The 20,597-nt window shown below is 35.2% G+C and overlaps 1 protein-coding gene and 1 non-coding gene across 2 annotated transcripts in view; one reads left to right on the top strand and one right to left on the bottom strand.

Annotated features, from left to right (window-relative positions):
* UNC13C (unc-13 homolog C) overlaps positions 1–20,597 on the top strand; it is a 559,379-nt gene that overhangs the window by 85,609 nt on the left and 453,173 nt on the right. The window lies entirely within an intron of this gene.
* LOC118522575 (U6 spliceosomal RNA) lies at positions 4,814–4,913 on the bottom strand. Its single transcript, XR_004910693.1, has one exon. It is a non-coding gene; the product is annotated as a U6 spliceosomal RNA (small nuclear RNA).

Raw genomic sequence — 20,597 nt, 5'->3', positions numbered from 1 at the left:
GGTAGCTTGAGGTTTACATTTTTTTTTTTTTTTTTTTATAGTTCTTCCATCAAGAGTTTAGGTGCCACATTGCCATTATAAGCTGGCTGCAAATTATTTGACTCTTACTTATAAAACTTTAATTTTGCATGTGTGTGTGACATGTGTTCATGAAAAAATACATATAAGCAAAATGAACTCATCACACAGAAATAAGCACTTAAGTTTTTGATATATGTGTGTATACATATGTGCATGTGCACACAGTACTTGGGATTTAATCCTACATATGTGAACTGGCACCAAATATACTGTTTTGCAATCCGTTATGTTTTACTTTACAATATAGAATGAATATATTTTCATGCATATGTGTATGAAACTTTCCAATTGAAAAACAGACCTGGAGAGTGGGTCAAAATACAAAATCTGATGAGATTCTAGTACCAAGGAAACTCCCCAAAACAAAATTTCACCAGATGATTAAAAGTAAAATGAAGACCAAAGATATATCAGAAAATGCTAACAGAAAGAAAGGGCCAGATTTTAATATCAGACCCCCCCCCCCAAAAAATTAAAGCCTAAAGCACACAGGATAAGGATGACTGCATGAATGCCTTTGCTTTCAGTGCATCATCACAACCTTGTTTCTTACTTTTTTTTTTTTAGATTTTATTTATTTATTTGACAGAGAGAGACACAGTGAGAGAGGGAACACAAGCAGGGGGAGTGGGAGAGGGAGAAGCAGGCTTCCTGCCAAGCAGGGAGCCCGATGCGGGGCTCAATCCCATGACCTAAGCTGAAGGCAGACGCTTAACAACTGAGCCACTCAGGCGCCCCTTTTGTTTCTTACTCTTATCTCTCCCCTAAGTCTTTCCAACTCATCTGCACCTCTTATCAATTCAAGGTCCAAATGGCTCCTAGGAGCATCCTCTTTAAACCCCCAGTCAGGTCGGGTCAGTCCTCCTCTAAGATTTCCTTCTGCTTCCTTGTTTAGCCAATATGTCACTAAAATACCTATTTTCATTGACATAAAAAGAAAAGTGTGACTAATATTTTTGATAGTTTTATTTCAAATATTTCCCATATCACAATTAAATGCCTAAGTCATGGTCTGATTTTTCTGATTTTTTTTCAAAGATTTATTTGTTTTATAGAGAGAAGGAGGGGAGAGAGAGAGAGAATGAGTGGGGGTAGGAGCAAAATCTCAAGCAGAATTCCCACTTAAGCATGGAGCCCAACACGGGTCACCATCCCACAACCCTGAGATCATGACCTGAGCTAAAATCAAGAGTTGGACGCTTAACCCACTGAGCCACCCAGGTACCCCTGATTTATTTATTTATTTATTTTAAATATACCAGTAATTGAATAGAATAAGGCTGAAAATAAGGACTACCTGTTACAAGGGTAGGGGAAAGTTTATAACAAAAGAGAACTTTTGTTTTAAATGATAATCATTCAACTATCAGTATAAACCTTTCCAAACCAGTTTAACCTAGTGTCTGACATACTTGTATTGCTTGATATATATACAAGTATGTGCCAGACATGGAGTTAAAAATGTAGAATTAGTTATAAAGATGATCACCTGGTTCCCATTTTTTGAAGGAGCTCACAGTCTGCAGAGAGGCAGTAAAATAAGGCAGTCTTTAAAATTTATGGTATTAATCCAACTTTGGAACCCAACTGAGAACTGGAGGAGAATTGGCTTTCAGTGACGCTGCTTTCCTGCAGAATGAGAACTCAGCTATTAGTTTAAAGGGTATTCGAGTGATATACAACATGTACGGGAAGTAGTTTTCTCTCAAACTTTTATATTAAATAGCATTATTCCCATTACTTTCAGATGGTTTTGCTGTCTACTTTTAAGGAAACATGAGACTAGATTAGACCATATCTTAAGGCCTCTTTATTTTCATTCTAGGATTAAATAAAAAGAGCAAAGCATCATTTGAAATGAAACTTCTCATTAGAAGATTTGAGTCTTGAGGGAATTTTTAATACAAGGTTACTGAGAACTGGTACAAGCAAAAGAAAGAATGATGGTTTCTGTCACTGTGTGTGTGATACCACACCTTGTAAAACAGTAAAACATGCTTCAGAGAGAATTTTTCAGCCACCTTTTGTTTTTGGTTCTGTAGCAAATTTTTGAAGATAATAATGGTTTGACAATAGTTTTTCTGTTATTTCTACAAAAAAAAATGTATTTAAGTAAACCCTTTAATTTAAAATCTCAAACAATGTAGGTGAAGAAAAAATTATCCAGTATGTAGTAGATTTGATATCAAGTCTCAAATTATACCACATTTCCTCCCCCACCCCACCATAGAATGTAGATTTACCTCCAAAACTAGGTAAGAATTATTCGTGATCAAAGGAAAGGGGCTTGTCTTTCACTTAGTTGTAACTTGATGTTTTCTCTCCATTTCTCTTATTTTGACTGAAAACTAGCAGCAGTAGGTTAAAAGGGTAAAAATACACAGTCAGCTGGATTTTTCTCCAGGGTTTGACTTAGTGATTATAGGAGAATGAGTCTGCTATGGGGAATACTACAGATTCAAGCAACTCTGTAGACAAAGGCACTCCTCAGCAAATTCAGAAGAGGGAGCATTCCATGTGGCTGTTCGATACTGGGGTGGTTTGCTTTTCTACATTAGGCTGGGAGGAAATCTGATATATGGAATGAGAGTCAGAACCTGGAATATGGGTGCAGGCTTCAATTCATTTACCTAGAGTGTGATTCCTGTCCTCTCCACCTGTTTATGGGGATACCCCACCCACTTTTTCTATCTTTTGGGTTGACAGATGTTTCCTAAGATTAGAAATCTTTTCCATGTGTGGCTGTCTCAGCCTCCAATAAAGGTTTACAGTACTGAGAGAAAAATATCAAGTTCTTTGCTAGCGGAGGCAAAATTTTTACAAACTATATTTTCTGACTAATAGAAATAATTTTGTTTTTAATCTTCAGAATAATCCATACACCGTTAGCTCTGTGTGTACAGGCACTCCTTGATAAGAGGTAGCATCGTGAAAGTGTGTGGATTGTAAGTTGCAGGGGTGGGGATGGAGATATTATGGTGAATAATCCTCCTCCTCCTGCCAAATCTGTTCAGACAGATTGTGAAAAACATTCGCTATCAGAGTCCCTCTGCTTTGTGGCTACACCATCTTCTTTAGGCATTAGCAGTCAAGAAAAGGTCTATTTTAAACATCCTCTGTGAGTATGGTTGCAGGTCTTCTGTTTGAAGTAGAAATATTAATAATTCTGAATCTGGGAAATTCTGCAAGAGACAAACAGTACTTTACAAAATTCTATACCAGGAGGGGTAGGAAAAAATGTCATTATTCTGTTTGTTAGGTCGAATGAAATCTGAATGCAAAATCAACCTCTGTTTTCAGTGTATTACCTGGGAAGTGAAATTGCCGTGCATGTTTTGAAGACTTGTAGTGAAGAGATTACAAGAATAAAATAATGCATTTCATGGTAACTGGTTTCAAAATGATTAAAAGAGGCTTTCACTCATTAGAAAAAAATGTAATTGAATATTATTTGAACATTATAGCTCTAGCCATATGACCTCTTTTGTGAAAATTAATGAATATTAGTTTTCTGGACCATTAAGCAGAGCCTGGAGCAAAGATCAGAGTTGTTTTGTTGTGAATTTTCTTCCTCATGAACTTTGGTGCCTAATATAATTCCCTTTTTTTAGTGATTTACTTGAAGAGAACTTATTAGCTTCATGAATGACTTCCACTAGAGATTACCTAGCTAACGGGCAGGGATGGAAAGCTTGATGACTTAGTTCTTCCTCTGGCAGTGTCATGTTAGAGTCAACAGTTGCTTTCCAGAAGCTCACACCCCATTGCACTTTCTTTAACACATAATACTTATTTACAGGGTTATCACTAGGTTAAATGAATCAAAGAATTCTGCCTCTACAAGTTGATGATGACTCTTATTTTCCTTGGTGAAAGAGCAGGGTGTGATGCACACTGCAAAATTTGTTGGAGCGTACTCTACCTTCTCCTTTTTTCCTGAATTTATACCAGAATTGCTGTATTGGTAAATGAAATATAATTATCATTTCATTTTGACTTGACACTTGAAAAAGCATCCTCCTGTTTATAGGATGTGATGAGGTAGATGTTAGTAACCAAAGGCTCCCACATACCTTCCTTAACCGAGAATTCTGTAAACATCAAATCGGTTAAACATAGAAGAGTTATGTGATCTTGCTAGAAAATGACTTTATTATGTTCTTATAAAAAAAATAAAGTTGATACCTAAAATCAGCGGGTTTTGTTCTCCTTTTTAAGAGCACTGACCCAGTTATAAAGCAGATAAAGTCAGAACTGCTGTGCTTGAATCTGAGGTGGTGGGTGCCAAGTCCTAGATGCCAAGCCCTTCCTTGCCCAGTGAAGCTTCTCTCCGGAACTCCAGGGCTTCTCAGAACACAATCTGAAGCACACTAGGCAACATGATCTCTACGATCTCTGAGATAAGAGGATTCCAACAAGCAATTTTTGTTTGCATGTTATTTGCTCTGTACTCTGCTTTACCCCATGTGTAATTGATGGGGTATCATCCAAGTATGGTAAGATTTGGTAAATGGAAAAGCCAAAGAATACTTGAGGGCACAAGGAGCCAGTCATGTGAGGCAGAGAGGAATGGAATGGGTTGTTTGGTAGTAAATAGGGCAATAGGAAAGGAGCTACTGCTCTTTAAATGTTATTTCACTCTCTAGTCTTTCCTTCCTTTCCTAGGGACAATCACTATAAAAAAATCTCGTGTATTCTTCCAGGATGTATTATAATTTCACTATCCATAAATATAGAAATGATGCCATGCTAGATAATTCTGTCATCCTTTCACAGGGTCCATGCTAATCTCTGTATCATTCCAATTTTAGTATATGTGCTGCTGAAATTGCTTTCTAGACTAGATAATTTCTGAAATTTGCTTTTTAAACTCAATGTTCTTTTAAAAACTACATTGATGCCTATTGGTCTAATTAATTCATCCAAATGTATTTTACCATATAAATATATCAAAATTATTCCCTATTAATGGGAAAATATGGTACAGTATACCCTATGACAAATAATGTTGTAGTATACATCTTTTTATTTGTAATCTGCTACATAAGTGTAAGATTCTCTTCATGTTACATACCTAACAGATTTTTGGGGCAATTGGGTGAGCAAATTTCAACCTTACTAGAAACTGTGATTTCATTTTCAAAAGTAGTCATAGACATTTTTAACAGTACCTCATGGAAGTTTCCATCCATAACAACTTGACAGTCTCAGATATTTCATTTTCTTTTCCATTCCAGTGGTTGTGAAATAAGGTATCAGTGCTTAATGTTAACTTGCACAATCCTTAGAGCTTAACAGTTTGAGCACCTTTTCCTATGCTAATTTCCTCTTAGGAAATGCATTTCAACATGCAATTTATTTTTCTACCTGTTTTTCAAATTCTTTTATGGAGGCAAAGCTAATCCTCTGTTGTATATTGCAAATACATTTTCCTGCTCTGTTGTTTCTTTACTTCTGATGTGATACATTTGTCATGCCTATTTGTGATAATTTATGCTTTCTGTGTCTTGTGGCAATTTATACATAGAACATATATCTTTATATAGATATCCATATTCTATATTTAAAGTTTGTCCACATTTAGATTTTAATGTACCATGTTTAAATTTTTTTTCAGGGTGGCTTTTATTTTTAATTTTTAATTTAAATTCAATTTAATTAACATATATTATTAGTTTCAGAGGTAGAATTTAGTGATTCATCAGTTACATGCAACACCCAGTGCTCATTACTTCAAGTGCCATCCTTAATGCCCATCACCCTGTTACCCCATACCCCCACCCACCTCCCCTCCAGCAACCCTTAGGTTATTTTCTGTAGTTAAGAGTCTCTTATGATTTGCCTCCCTCTGTTTTTGTCTTGTTTTACCTTCCCCTGCCCTATGTTCATCTGTTTTGTTTCTTAAATTCCACATATGAGTGAAATCATATGGTATTTGTCTTTCTCTTACGGACTTATTTCACTTAGCATAATACCCTCTAGTTCCAGCTACATAGTTGCAAATGGCAAGATTTCATTTTTTGATGACTGAGTGATATTCCATTGTGTGTGTGTGTGTGTGTGTGTGTGTGTGTGTGTGTATAAAATCACATCTTCTTTATCCATTCCTCTGTCAGTGGACATCTGGGCTCTTTCCATATTTTGGTACCATGTTTAAATTTTTAAGAAATAACTACCTGTTTTCCAATGTGATTGTAGCATTTCCAATGTGATTGTAGCAGGGTAAGCAAGTTTGAGTTGCTTCACATACTTACCAACACTGTTATTGTCAGTCTTTAATTTCAACCATTCTACAGTATATATTATAGTATCTAATTGTGGTTTTAAATTTTATTTCCCCAGTGACTAATGATGAAAAGTATCATCTTTGTGCTTTTTGGCCGCTCATGTATTTCGTGAAGCATCTGTTCAAATTTTTGTCCAAGTTTAAATTGGGTTGTAGTTTTGATTAAATACAACTCATTTTTTAACACAGATTTTTTAAACTGCTTAATTAAAAAAAGATAGGTTAACAGCCTATTGAAAAGATAGTATAGATATCACATATACCCTTCACTGAGTTTCCCCCAATAGTTACATGTTATATAATTGGAGCACAATATAAAGACCAGGAATTTGACACTGGTACAATGTGTGTACATACTTTTCATTTTATCATATGTGTAGATTGTATAACCATCACTGCAATCCAAATACAGAACTATTCCATCATGCCTTGTGCTATCCCTGTCTAGTCTCTCTCATCCACCCCTCCCATGTTTAACCTTGCATAACCCCTGGCAAACACTAATCTGTTTTCCGTCTGTATAATTTTATATAAATGGAGTCATATAGTATCTGTCATCTGGATATTTTTTTTCTCCTAACATAATGCCCTTGAGATCTAAGTTGCTGTGTGTATCAGTTTATTTTTATCGCTGATTAGTATTTAAGGAATACTAATGTATTCCTGGGATGTATCACAGTTTAACTATTCACCTATTGAGGGATATTTTGGTTGTTTCAGTTTGAGGCTATTAAAATAAAGCTGTTATGAACAGTCATTTGTAAGATTTGTGTGGATGTTTCATTTTTTCCAGGATAAATGCCCAGGAGTTCAATTGCTGGCTGTATTGTAGAGGTATATTTAATTTTATAAGAAATTGTCAAACTATTTGAGAATTATTGTATTTTACATTCACACTGACAATGTATGAGAGACCAGTTTCACTGCCTCCTTTCTAGCATTTGGTATTGTCATTGTTTTTGTTTAACTGTCCTAATAGGTACATAGAAACATTTCATCACAGCTCCAATTTGCATTTCCTGAATATCTAGTGAGACTGATCATCTTTTCATGTGCTTGTTTGTCATTCATATGTCCTCTTCAGTGAAATGTCTCTACATCTTTTGCCCATTTTCTAATTGTGTGTGTCTGGTGGTGGTTTGCTGTTGAGTTTTGAGAGTTCTTTATATATTTTAGGTACTAGTTCTTTTTTCAATATATTGTTTGCAAATATTTTATTCCAATTTATACCTTTCTTTTTTTAAATCCTTTTTACATGGGCTTTCCAACAGCAAGTTTTTAAGACCAAATTATTGACCTTTTTGGTATCATGCTTTTGATGTCATGATTAAGAACTCTTCAAGTTTTGTCTTGGAGACTTTTTCCTGAGTTAAGGTTTTTTTTATAATTTTTATTTCATATTTAAATATTCATTTTGAGATAATTTTTGCATTAAGGTATGAGGTTTAGGTTGAGGGTGTGTTTTTGCTTATAAATATCCAGTTGCTCAAGCACCAGTTGTTTAAAAATCTATCTTCCACTGAGTTGCTTTTTGCATCCTTATAGAAAAATGAGTTCTGTGGGTCTTTATCTGGGTTCTCTATTCTGTTGCATTGATCAATGTTTAATTCCATCTGTTGATATCACAGTCTTGGTTACTCTGACTATAAAAGGAGTTGTGAAAAAAAATTTATTACATACACACACACATATATATAATGTATATGTATATATAAAATTTGGAGACAGTTGGCATTTTGTATCTCAAGGGTTTCAATTCATAAACATGGTATACCATGTATTAATACTTTCTTTGATTATTTTCATCACTGTAGGGTGGGTATTTAAATGACCGACAATAATTGTGGATTTGTCTACTTTTCAGTTACATCTCATTTTGGATTGTTATGTCTTCCTGGTCAATTTACCTTTATGCCATTATACAGTATGCCTCTCTCTTTTGCTCTGAAGTCTACATTATCAGATATTAGTTTAGCTACTACTGTATTCTGATTGTATAGTATATCTTTTTCCATGTGTTTTTTAGCCTGCCTATATCATTATATTTGAATTGAGTTCCTGAGCATATAGTAAGGTCGTGATTTTTTTTTATCCATCCCATTACGGTTTTTTATTTGATATATTTAGACCATTTACATTTAATGCAATTATTGATAAGGATTAAATCTGTCATTTTATTCTTTGTCTTCTGTTTTCTCTGGTTTTCATTGTCTATCTTTTCTGCATTTCTATAGATTACTTTACACTTCAAGTTTTTCAATGTCTCTCTTTCTATAACATTTTTAGTGACAATTCTTGGTATTACATTATGTATAAGTTTTTTTTATTGCTTCCTTAAAAAATTGCCACAAACTTGGGGGCGCCTGGGTGGCTCAGTCGTTAAGCGTCTGCCTTCGGCTCAGGTCATGATCCCAGGGTCCTGGGATCGAGCCCCACATCGGGCTCCCTGCTCCGCGGGAGGCCTGCCTCTCTCCCTCTCCCACTCACCCTGCTTGTGTTCCCTCTCTTGCTGTGTCTCTCTCTGTCAAATAAATAAATAAAATCTTAAAAAAAAAAAAAATTGCCACAAACTAAAACAAATTTTTATCTTAGAATCCTGAAGGTGAAAGGTCTGTGACAGGCTCACTGGACTAAAGTCAAGGTGTCAGCACAGCACAGCTATTCCCTTCCGGAGGCTTAGGGAAGAATCTGTTTCAATGATTTTTCCAGGTTTTAGATGCACTCAGATTTTTTGGCTCATAAACATTTTCCTCTACCTTCAAAACCAATTGTATGTTGAGCATTTTTTAAAAGATTTATTATTGGGGGGAGGGACAGAGTGAGATGGAAATAATTCCCATCAGACTCCCTGCTGAGCACAGAGTCTGACATGGGACTCAGTCCCATGACCCTGAAATCATGACCTGAGCTGAAACCAAGAGTTGGATGCTCAACTGACTGAGCCACCCAGGCACCACTGTGTGTTGAGCTTTTTAATACTACATCACGCTGACCTCACTCTCCTACCTTCCTCTTCCACTTTGAGTGTCCTGATTACATTGGACCTATCTGATAACCCTGGATAATATTCCAATATTAAGATCAGTTGATGAGCAAACTTAATTCTATCTGCAACTTTAATTTCCCTTTTCTGTATGAAATAAATTATTCTGGTTCCAAGAATTATAACATGGTTGTCTCTGGGGGCCATTAATTTGCCTACTAAACATTATATATACATAATTTGTCAAAGTTGGTTGGTGAATACATTTTGCCAGTTCTAGTGAAGTGCAAAAACCTTATTATCTACCACTATATTCCTTTATTCTCTCTCACATTTAAGGTAAAATTGTCTTAAATATTTCCTCTGTATACATTGAGAACCACATTAGATAGTGTTAAACTTTTTGTTTCAACCGTCAAACATAATATAGAAAACTCAAGAGGAAAAGGAAAGCATACTGTGTTACCCATAGTTTTGCTTTTACCATTCACTATCCTTTCTGGATGTTTCAAGACTCCTTTTTTCATTTCCTTTCTGTTCAGAAAATTTTCTTTAGCCATTCATTTAAAGTAAGTTGGCTGTTTATGAAGTCTCATAGTTTTCCTTCATCTGAGAATGTTTTGATTGCCTCTTCATTCTTGAAGATATGTTTGCACTGAATATGGAATCTTGGGTTGATTATTTTCTTCTTCAGCACTCAAAGTGTTATGCCATTTCTTTCTGCCTCTATGGTTTCTGATAGAAAATCCATTCTCATTCAAATTGTTTCTCCCCTATAGATACTGTGCCATTTCTCTTACTACTGTCAACATTTTTTCTTTGCTTTCAGTTTTCAGGAGTTCGTGATGTGTCTTGACATGAATTTTTCAGTTTGTCCTGTATATGGTTTATCAGCTTATTCTGTAGATTTGTGTGTTATTTTTTGCAAAACTTGAAGAATTTTTTAGGCATTTTTTATTGAATACATTTCCAGCTCTGTTATGAACTGAATGTTTGTGCCCTCCCCAAATTCAGATGTTGAAGCCCTAACTCCTAATGTGATTGTATTTGAACATAGGGCCTTTGAGAGTCAATGAGGTTTAGATGAGGTCATGAGGGTAGAGCACAATGGTGGGATCAGTGTTTTTTTTTTTTTTTTTTTAACTATTTTTTTATTATTTTATGTTAACCACTATACATTACATCATTAGTTTTTGATGTAGTGTTCCATGATTCATTGTTTGCGTATAACATCCAGTGCTCCATGCAGAACATGCCCTCTTTAATACCCATCACCAGGCTAACCCATCCCCCCACCCCCCTCCCCTCTAGAACCCTCAGTTTGTTTTTCAGAGTCCCTCGTCTCTGATGGTTTGTCTCCCCCACCGATATCCCCCCACATCATTCTTCCCCTCCTGCTGTCGTCGTCTTTTTTTTTTTTTTTTTAACATATCAGAATAGGAAGAGAGACCAGAGCTCCCTCTGTCATGTGAGGATACAGTGAGAAGGTGGACCACTGTGAGCCAGGAAGAGAGCCCTAGCCAAGAATCAAATCTGATAGCACTTTGATCTTGGACTTAACATTCTCCAGGACTGTGAGAAGTAAATGTCTATTGCTAAAGCTACTCAATCTATGATATTTTGTTAGAGCAGTTTGAGAAGACTCAGAATTCTGTTCCCTTTTCTTCTGTCTTTCTGGGACTCCAATGAGATGAATATTATATTTTTAAATTTTTTATCATAATCCCACATGTCCCTAACACTTACTTTCAGGCTCTGCAGTTCAGACTGTGTAATTTCTACTGTTTTATATTCAAATTCACTGATTTTTTTCTTTCAAGTGGCTGTTGAGTCCATCCGCTTAGTAATATTTCAGTGGCTGTATTTTTTTATTTCTAAAATTTCCATTTGTTTTTCATATCTTCAATTTCTTTGAGACTGTCTACTCCTTCCATAAAACTTTCTCTTCATTGGTTCCAGACATATTTTAAATTGTTTGTTGAAACATTTTTTTTATTGACTGCTTTAAAATCCTTGTTCAGATACTTCTAACACCTGGATTATCACATTGGCATCTGTTGTCTTTCCTCATTCAGTTTAAAGTCCCTGGTATGACAAGTGATTTTAATATGGACACTTTGAGTATTTTAAGACTTCGGGTCTTACTTAAATCTTGTATTTTATCTTGTCTGACAGTGCTCTGGTACTTGAATGAGAATTCTGACTCATTTCTTCTAGATGGAGATGGAAATTTAGGGTTTTTTCGCCCTCAGTTTCCATAGATACCCAGGTGGAGAAACTTTTTGTTACTGCAGTGGGCATGCCTTGGAGTTGAGGCTTCCTCCCGGGTCTCTGCTTATACTGCCCTAGCTTAGAGGGGAATAGGTGCCTAATTGCTGCTTCCTGTGTAGCCACCACTGACATTGAGGGGTGATTTTGTTATGGCTGAGCAGTGATGAAAGTCCTGACTTTCCAGTAGGTCTCTTTTAATAAAACTCCATTGAGGAGGGAAAGGGTGTCTCATTACTACTTTCACAGGGGAGAAGTTCAGGCTGTCTGTGTGATTTCCAACTCCCTACTTGGCCTTCTCTGACAGCACTCCAGCCAGTAGGGGGGGATTGGAGTACCTTATTACAGTCCAGCAAGGGTAGAAGTCTAGGCATTGCTTTTGACCTTCACTGACAGGAGTGGAAATGGGGGCCACAGGATTTTGTGTGTGGTGTTTGGCTAGAGTGGGTTAATTATCATCTAAAGGTTTTTGTCTGAGTGGCCTGTCCCTTTCTTGGTTCCTCTGTTAAGGAGAGTAGGTTTTCCTTGGAGCCTTTCTTGTCTGCACCATTTATATCTCTGGGTTACAATGTTCAGTTTGGGATATTTGAGGCAAACAGAAAACCCAGAAAACTCATCACTGTATTATACTTTGAATCTAAAGTCACTAGTCACTATGCCATCTCTCCAACTTTCAGAGCTTTATATGTGCTTATTTTATATATTAGGTCCAAAGTTCTTAGTTGTATTTAGTGGGAGTTATAGGGAAAGTAAATCTATTTTTTTTTTTTTTTTCTGGAAGCAGAAGTCTGATTTTTATATTGTTAAAGCACTATTTTATTTTGGGGATAAATCCAACTTGGATAAATGTATACACCCATGCTGGACCAAATACAAAAAATTTATTTAGGATTTTGCTTATGAGTTCTCCCATATGGTATTGGTATATAATCTTAGTTTGTACGGTCCTTTCCTGATTTTAATAGCAAGCTTATGCTAGCCTTAGAAAATGTACATTTCTTTCTGTTTCCATTCTATGTGTTCACTTTACTTCTATAGTCAAATTTGTATTACATTGGTATTTACTTGATATGGACTTCATAAAACTTTAAAAAACCTTCTGGTGTTCTTTCTTGGGGAGATTTTCCTACTGAATAAAGGTTCCTTAGTAATGGTTTTAGTTTTCCATATTTTTCTATAAATGTTAGTAATTTCTTTTAGAAAGTGTATTTTTGTTAATGTTTTTAGAAAATTACTTTCAAGTCTTAGCATTAATTGACATAAAGATGTTTATAGCATACTTTTAATTTTTTAAAAATTTCCACTGCATCTTCAGTTACATCCTTTTTACATAATGGTATTGTTCATGTGTACATTCCTTCTTTGTAACCAGTCTTGATAAAGAATTGTATTTTTATTTATGCTTTAAAGAAGCAATTTTTCTTTCATAACTTTTTGAGTATGGTTCACAATTTTACATCAGTTTCAGTATACAACATAGTGATTCAACAACTCTGTTATGCTATGCTCACCACAAAAATAGCTACCATCTGTCACCATACAACACTATTACAATATCATAGAATATATTCCCAATGCCATGCCTTTTTATTCCCGTAACTTATTCATTCCATAACTGGAAGCCTGTATCTCCTACCCTTCAGCCGTTTTGCCCATCCCCTCACCCTCCTTCCCTCTGGCCACCATCAGTTTGTTCTCTGTATTTATAGGTTTGATTCTGCTTTTGTTCATTTGTTCTGTTTTATAGATTCTACATATGAGTGAAATCGTATGGTATTTGTCTTTCTCAATCTGAGTTATTTCACTTAGCATTATGCCCTCTAGATCCATCTGTGTTGTCACAAATGGCAAGATCTCATCCTTTTTATGGCTAATATTCCATTTTATACATATGTGTGTGTGTGTGTGTATAAACATTCTCTGTCCATTCATGTAGCGATGGACACTACAGTTGCTTCCATACCTTGGCTATTGTAAGTAATGCTGCAATAAAAACATAAGGGTACATGTATCTTTTAAATTGGTATTTTCATTTTTTGGGGTAAATACCCAGAGGTAGAATTACTGAATCACATGGTACTTCTACTTTTAATTTTTTGAGGAACTTCTCTGCTGTTTGCCCCAGTGGCTGTACCAATTTACATTCCCACCAACAGTATGGAAGGGTTCCTTTTTCTTCACATCTTCACCGACACTTGTCATTTCTTGTCTCTTTGATTCTAGCATAATAATAAAAAAAAAAATTCTAGCATAGGTCAGTGGAACAGAAAAGAGAGCCCAGAAGTCAACCTGTGCTTATATGGTCAATCTATGGCAAAGGAAGCAAGAATACACAATGGGAAAAAGACAATCTCTTCAACAAATGGTGTTGGGAAAACCAGACAGCTACATGCAAATTAATGAAACTGGACCACTTTCTTACACCATACACAAAAATGCACTCAAAATGGATTAAAGGCCTAAATGTAAGACTTGAAACCATAAAACCCCTAGAAGGGAACACAGACAGTAATTCTTTGACATCAGCCATAGCAGCATTTTTCTAGAGATGTCTTAAGGCAAACAAAAGCAAAAGTAAACTATTGGAACTACATCAAAATAAAAAGCTTTTGCCCAGCAAAGGAAACCATCAATAAAACAAAAAGGCAACCTACTTAATGGGAGAAGATATTTGCAAATGATAGACCAAATAAGAGGTTAATATCCAAACTATATAAATAACTGCTACAGCTCAACACCAAAAAAGTCCTAGACAATCTGTTTAAAAAATGGGCAGAGGACCTGGATAGACACTTCTCCAAAGAAGACATACAGATGGCCAACAGACACATGAAGAGCTGCTCACCATCACTCATTATCAGAAAAATGCAAATCAAACCCACAATGAAATATCACCTCACACTACACATATTTTTTCAGAAAATTTTACATAATTATTTTGCATCTTTACTATCCTGATTTTTACTATTAATTTATTCTGTGATTCTTGAGTTAAATATTTACCTTGTCTATTTTAATTGTTATATTTAAAATATACTTTTAAGGCTGTCAGCCTCCTATTACAACTGATTTATCCCAGAAGTACATGTATGTACATGTGTGTTGATGTATGTTTAATATTTAGTTATTAATATTTCATAATTTCCACTGTTTCTGTTTTTCCCCCCAAATCATATTAGGGAATGTTTATAAGTTTCCAAACATAGTTTTTTGTTTGGTGGTGGTAGTTTTAAATTGCCAACCCACTGTTAATTTCTTGTTTAATTGTTTAATTCCACTTTTATGGAACATGCTGAGGTTTCTTTTGTGGCCAGGCGCATCATCAATTTCTAATAGTATTTAATGTGAAAAGAATAAATGTATTTCAGTTTTCAATTTGATGTGGATTCTGAACCTATACTTAGATAGGCTTGAGGTTTCCTTTATCCTGGGTAAATTTTTTCCATTTATGTTTCCAGGTAGATGGAAAGTTTCCTTATTGTTTCTCCACGCTCATAGTTTTTATCTCATGCATTTATATTGTATGTGTTGACATTGGATCAAATCACTGTTTTATCCTGGTAGAAAAAGTTTTAGCTGTTGCACAGACTCTGTGGTGTGGGCTTACCACTGAAGTTCTATGAGGAATAGTGACATTTATCTTTATTTTCAATTGTTGTATCTCTAGCCCCTAGCACAATGCTTAGCACTTAGGGGTCACTTGATCAATGCTTGCTGAGTAAAAAATTGTTCCAATGCCCCTGAGAGCAATTTTGGTTTTTATTTCACTATTAATTTTGAATTGCTACTTCATTTGTAGTGATTGGGGAGATTGTTTTCCTTTTAAGCTTAGATACTTTTTCTTTTTAAAGATTTATTTATTTTAGAGTATGCTAGAGTTGCATGAGTGAGCACGGGGGTGGGGGAGTTGGGGGCAGAGGGAGAGAGAGAATCTTAAGCAGACTCCCTGCTGAGTACAGAGTCCATCCTGTCTCAGGGCTTGATCTCAGCAAAATAAAGCTGGGATTATGATCTGAGCGAAATCCAGAGTCGGTCACTTAACTGACTGAGCCACCCAGGCACCCCTAAGCTTGGATATGTCTTAAAGTTTTGTAAATAATTTGAGTATAGCTGACACAAAATGTTAGATTATTTTCAGGTATACAACATATTAAAAATTGTTACCTAGTTGTGGTGCCTGGCTGGTTCAGTTGGTGGATCATGGGACTCTTGATCTCAGGTTCATGAGTTCAAGGCCCATGTTGGGCCTAGAGCTTATTAAAAAAAAAGAAAAAAAAAATTGTTACCTAGCAATTGTGCATGTGTGTAGAATTGTGATATAAGTGGGCCAGAGAGCAGAATCTTTCTATATCATCTTATTCTGCCTTATTGTCCAGAGGACTGGCCTAGATTTTTAAAAACAAAATAAAACTCTGATCATGTTACATGTCAGTCTTGCTTGAAAACAGTCTGTGGTTCTACATTATAATTAGAGTGTAATTTAAATTCCTTAATGGAATCTATCAAGATTTTTATGCAAGAAACCCTATTCATCTACATATTATTATTTCTTATAATTCTTTACTATCACACTCCCATGTTTCAGTTCCTAATACTCTCTACTCTTTCAAGCTTCAGTGCCTTTGCAATTTTTTTCCTCTAAGAATGGCTTCATTGAACTGACAAATGCCCATTCATAAATCATTGCCCCCATGAATTGTTTACAAACCCAGTGTCCTCTCTGACTGCAGAGTTAGGAGATCTTTTCTCTATGCTCCCATATCAACTTGTTCATATCTTTCATCTATCCTTACCATAGTGTATTGTTTTTTCTCTCAATTTTTTAAGTTAACCTCCCAGTCCATAACTGAACAATAAAGTATATGAGGTATGAGCATTAATCTCTCATTCAGCACCCACCCCATTATATCCTGAATTACAATGGAAATGTGAGCCAGGCCAAAGGATTTCCTCTGCCTTGGCAAGATCTAATGAATATTGATAGCCTCACAAGACAATTGATAGGATTCAATAAAAGAGCAGGTAAGGTGCTATGCAAAATATCCAACACATAGTAGGTACTCTGTAAAGGTTAATGGAAATTCAACAATCCTTTGATTACAATATAGGCTTTTCTCTGAATTATTTTCAGCTCCCATCTCATGATTTTCAGGCATAGTATACATGTCTTAAAAATCATGTGTATTTGATATGCTGGAAAATTAAGCAAACCTATTTCCAAAGTGGATAGTGAACAATATCACTAGTGGGAGTTTTGTTTTATCCTTGAAGGACTAGAGAGCAAAGAAGGACATTAGAGCAAAAAAGGTGAAGGAATTCTTAAGCTAGATAGGCCTCCAGAACTCAAAATCTTTATAAACTTTCAGATCTCTTCCATCTAAATTTTCTTCAAAAAGGGTTATAGCAAGGATAAAATGCCAAGAAAGGAAACACAACAACACAACAATTTTTACTTTTACTTTTTAAAATTATTATTATGTTAATCACCATACATTACATCATTAGCTTTTTTAAATTTATTATGTTAATCACCATACATTACATCATTAGTTTTTGATGTAGTGTTCCATGATTCCTTGTTTGCGCATAACACCCAGTGCTCCATGCAGAACGTGCCCTCTTTAATACCCATCACCAGCCTAACCTATCCTCCCACCCCCATTCCCTCTAGAACCCTCAGTTTGTTTTTCAGAGTCCATCGTCTCTCATGGTTCATCTCCCCCACCGATTGCCCCCCCTTCATTCTTCCCCTCCTGCTATCTTCTTTTTCTTTTTCTTTTTTTTTTTTTTTAAACATATATTATTTGTTTCAGGGGTAGAGATCTGTGATTCAACAGTCTTGCACAATTCACAGTGCTCACCATAGCACATACCCTCTCCAGTGTCTATCAACCAGCCACCCCATCCCTCCCACCCCCCCCACTCCAGCAAACCTCAGTTCGTTTCCTGAGATTAAGAATTCCTCATATCAGTGAGGTCATATGATACATATCTTTCTCTGATTGACTTATTTCGCTCAGCATAACACTCTCCAGTTCCATCCACGTCGTTGCAAATGGCAAGATCTCATTCCTTTTGATGGCTGCATGATATTCCATTGTATATATATATACCACATCTTCTTTATCCATTCAACCTGTCCATGGACATCTTGGCTCTTTCTGCAGTTTGGCTATTGTGGACATTGCTGCTATTTTTACTTTTAAATTGTGAAATAATTATATCTCAAATTTAGGTAGTAGGTATTAATATTTTGAGTGGTCACTGGTGACTAAATATTTGTTACACTGAAAATTATATCTAGAGAAACAAAATCATAGAATTTAGAGCTAGAGGCTTTAGATATATGCTGGCCAAACCCTCTTATTTCACTTACATATGAAGGAAAATTGAATGCTTAGGAGGTCACATGTTGCCTTAAATCACATTCAAAGTTCCTTCTTGAGGATGGTCGCACGAGAAACATTGAGTTTAATACTCAGGAGACACACTTATATTACATATATTCTTATAAGCTTAATAGTTTAAAGTTCCTATGCATCGTGATTCAATAGATAGTGATATTCACCTAGTAAATATTTTGTAAGCTTAAAAAAATTAAATAACTAGTTTATGGAATTTTGAGACATTAAAAAAATGTACAGTCCCTGGAACTTCACTTTAATCCAATTATAAAGGAGGTTTCACTATAAAGTAGATGGATGCATTGTGATCTTATATTAACAGCATTAAGTCACTGAACTGCAAGATGACCTTGTGCAGTGATAGGACTTTTGAGACAAGGAGCATTGGGAATAGTCTTATAAGGAGCATCCAGCTTGTAATTACAGAGGTTTTTTTTGTTTGTTTTTTGGTAATTACGGAGGTTTAATCAGAATTTGACTAAGCAAAAGAACTACATGTAGAACAAAAGGCAATTTGTCAGGGAACAAAGCCATTGTGAGAGTGTGTGTGTGTGTGTATACTGATTATGTATATGTAGTAGGTACATGTATAATGTATATTAAATCTATATTATATATGTAAATATGTATATACACACAAACATTTCTTATATAGTGTATTAAATATGTTTATTTTAATGGTCACAAATTATTGAATCAAGGTCATAGAATGTAATTTTCTTGTTGTTTTTTTTTTTAAGATTTTATTTGTCAGAGGAAGAGCGCAAGCAGGGGTAGTGGCAGGCAGAGGGAGAAGCCAGCTCCCCACTAAGCAAGGAACCCGGTGTAGGACTGGATCTCAGCATCCTGGGATCATGACCTGAGCCGAAGGCAGATGCTTAACTGGCTGAGCCACCCAGGCATCCCTACAACATAGTTTTCAACCCATATTTATATACTTGATTATGCACGTTTTTCCAGGTTTCTTTTTGTGAATAATGAAAGTGCAGATCTTTACATAATTTTTTTTTTTCAGGACTTAAAATTATGTTAGTTTGCCATGGCTGATAAAAAAAAAGCACCATAAACTGAGTGACTTAGGACAACAGAAATCTGTTGTCTCACAATTCTGGAGGCTAGATGTCTGAGATGAAGGTATGCTAAAAGGGCAATGCTCCCTCTGAAAATGTTAGGGAAAGATCCGTCCAAGCCTCTCTTCTAGCATCTGGTAGATATCCTTGGCCTGTGGCAGCAGAGCTGCAATCTTCAGATGGTGTTTTTCTTGTGTATGCATCTGTTTCCAAATATCTCCTTTTTATAAAGACACCAGTCATATTGGATTGGGAACCACCGTATTCAAGTATGACCTTATCTTAACTATATCTGCAACAACTCTATTCCCAAAGAAGCCTATATTCTGAGGTGCTGTGAGGACCTCAGCATGTGAATTGTGGGAGACATAATTCAATCTGTAACAAAAATAATTTCCTTAACATCAACTTCAAAAAAATTTTTCTCAACAGTCTGCTGCTAGATATCACTAAAAATTTTCTAAAAATTTTATTACTGTTTTCACTGCCATCAACCATGCATCAGAGTGTCCGATTAATGACCTCTTTAACAGCCTTCAGTATTATTTTTAGTATCATTAAAATAGGATTTTTGCTAATTTTATAATCTGAAGAGGCATAGTTTTAATAAATTATATCATTTTTCATGCTTATTTACCATTGCATTCTAATTCGTGAATTATCTGGTCACATTCTTAACCAATTTTGGGGGCTATTAGGGTCATTTTTTTAGAGACCTATAAGAGTTCTTTATATACTGAACATACCAACATACATGTTTTTAGCAAATATGTTTCATTTTCTTTCTTTTTATATACAAAAGTACTAAGTGGGCATAACAGACTTAATGAACTTTACCTCTAAACTGTAAATGTATCTTACTCCATAGAGTTAATAAATATTCCTCCTTTCTATTTTTACTCATTTTCTCTCACTTTATATTTAATTAATACATCTGCAACTTCATGGGCTATGTGCGAGATGAGGATATAAATAAGTATTACAGATACTTGACCTATGTTCTAAGCATCATTTATTGACCAGTGTGTCTCTTTGTCTTTAATAACAATCCATCCTTCCTTATTTGTTGAATTCTTAAGTACAAGGGTTTGTTACTTGGCTAATTTTGTTAAATTTATCTTTCAATCTATTTTGCTGGGACAGTAATATTTGGTTACTATAGATTTTTAAAATCCTTACAGACTTTCCTCATAATTCTTCTTTTAAAAGGTCATCGATGTTTTGACTTATTAATCCAGTTATACTTGAAATATTCTTAACCCTACAACAACTTGCGATTAGGATTTTAACTACTAAATCTATAAATGTGTTATAAAATAATTTATCTTCCTACACAGGAAGATGAAATAAATTTTATTTGGATTTTTAGATAGTTCCATAAAGTGTTGTAGCTTATTTAAGGTTGTTCACTCAATGTTGAATAAACATTTACTGGTCATCTACTATATTTCAGAAATGTAGTAGAAATTAGAAAGAGGAGGTTAAATGCACTTTTATCTAGGACA

This window comes from Halichoerus grypus, chromosome 8 (assembly GCF_964656455.1).
Source record: "Halichoerus grypus chromosome 8, mHalGry1.hap1.1, whole genome shotgun sequence".
In the NCBI taxonomy this organism is placed as follows: Eukaryota; Metazoa; Chordata; class Mammalia; order Carnivora; family Phocidae; genus Halichoerus; species Halichoerus grypus.
This window is presented reverse-complemented; position numbering and strand designations above follow the sequence as displayed.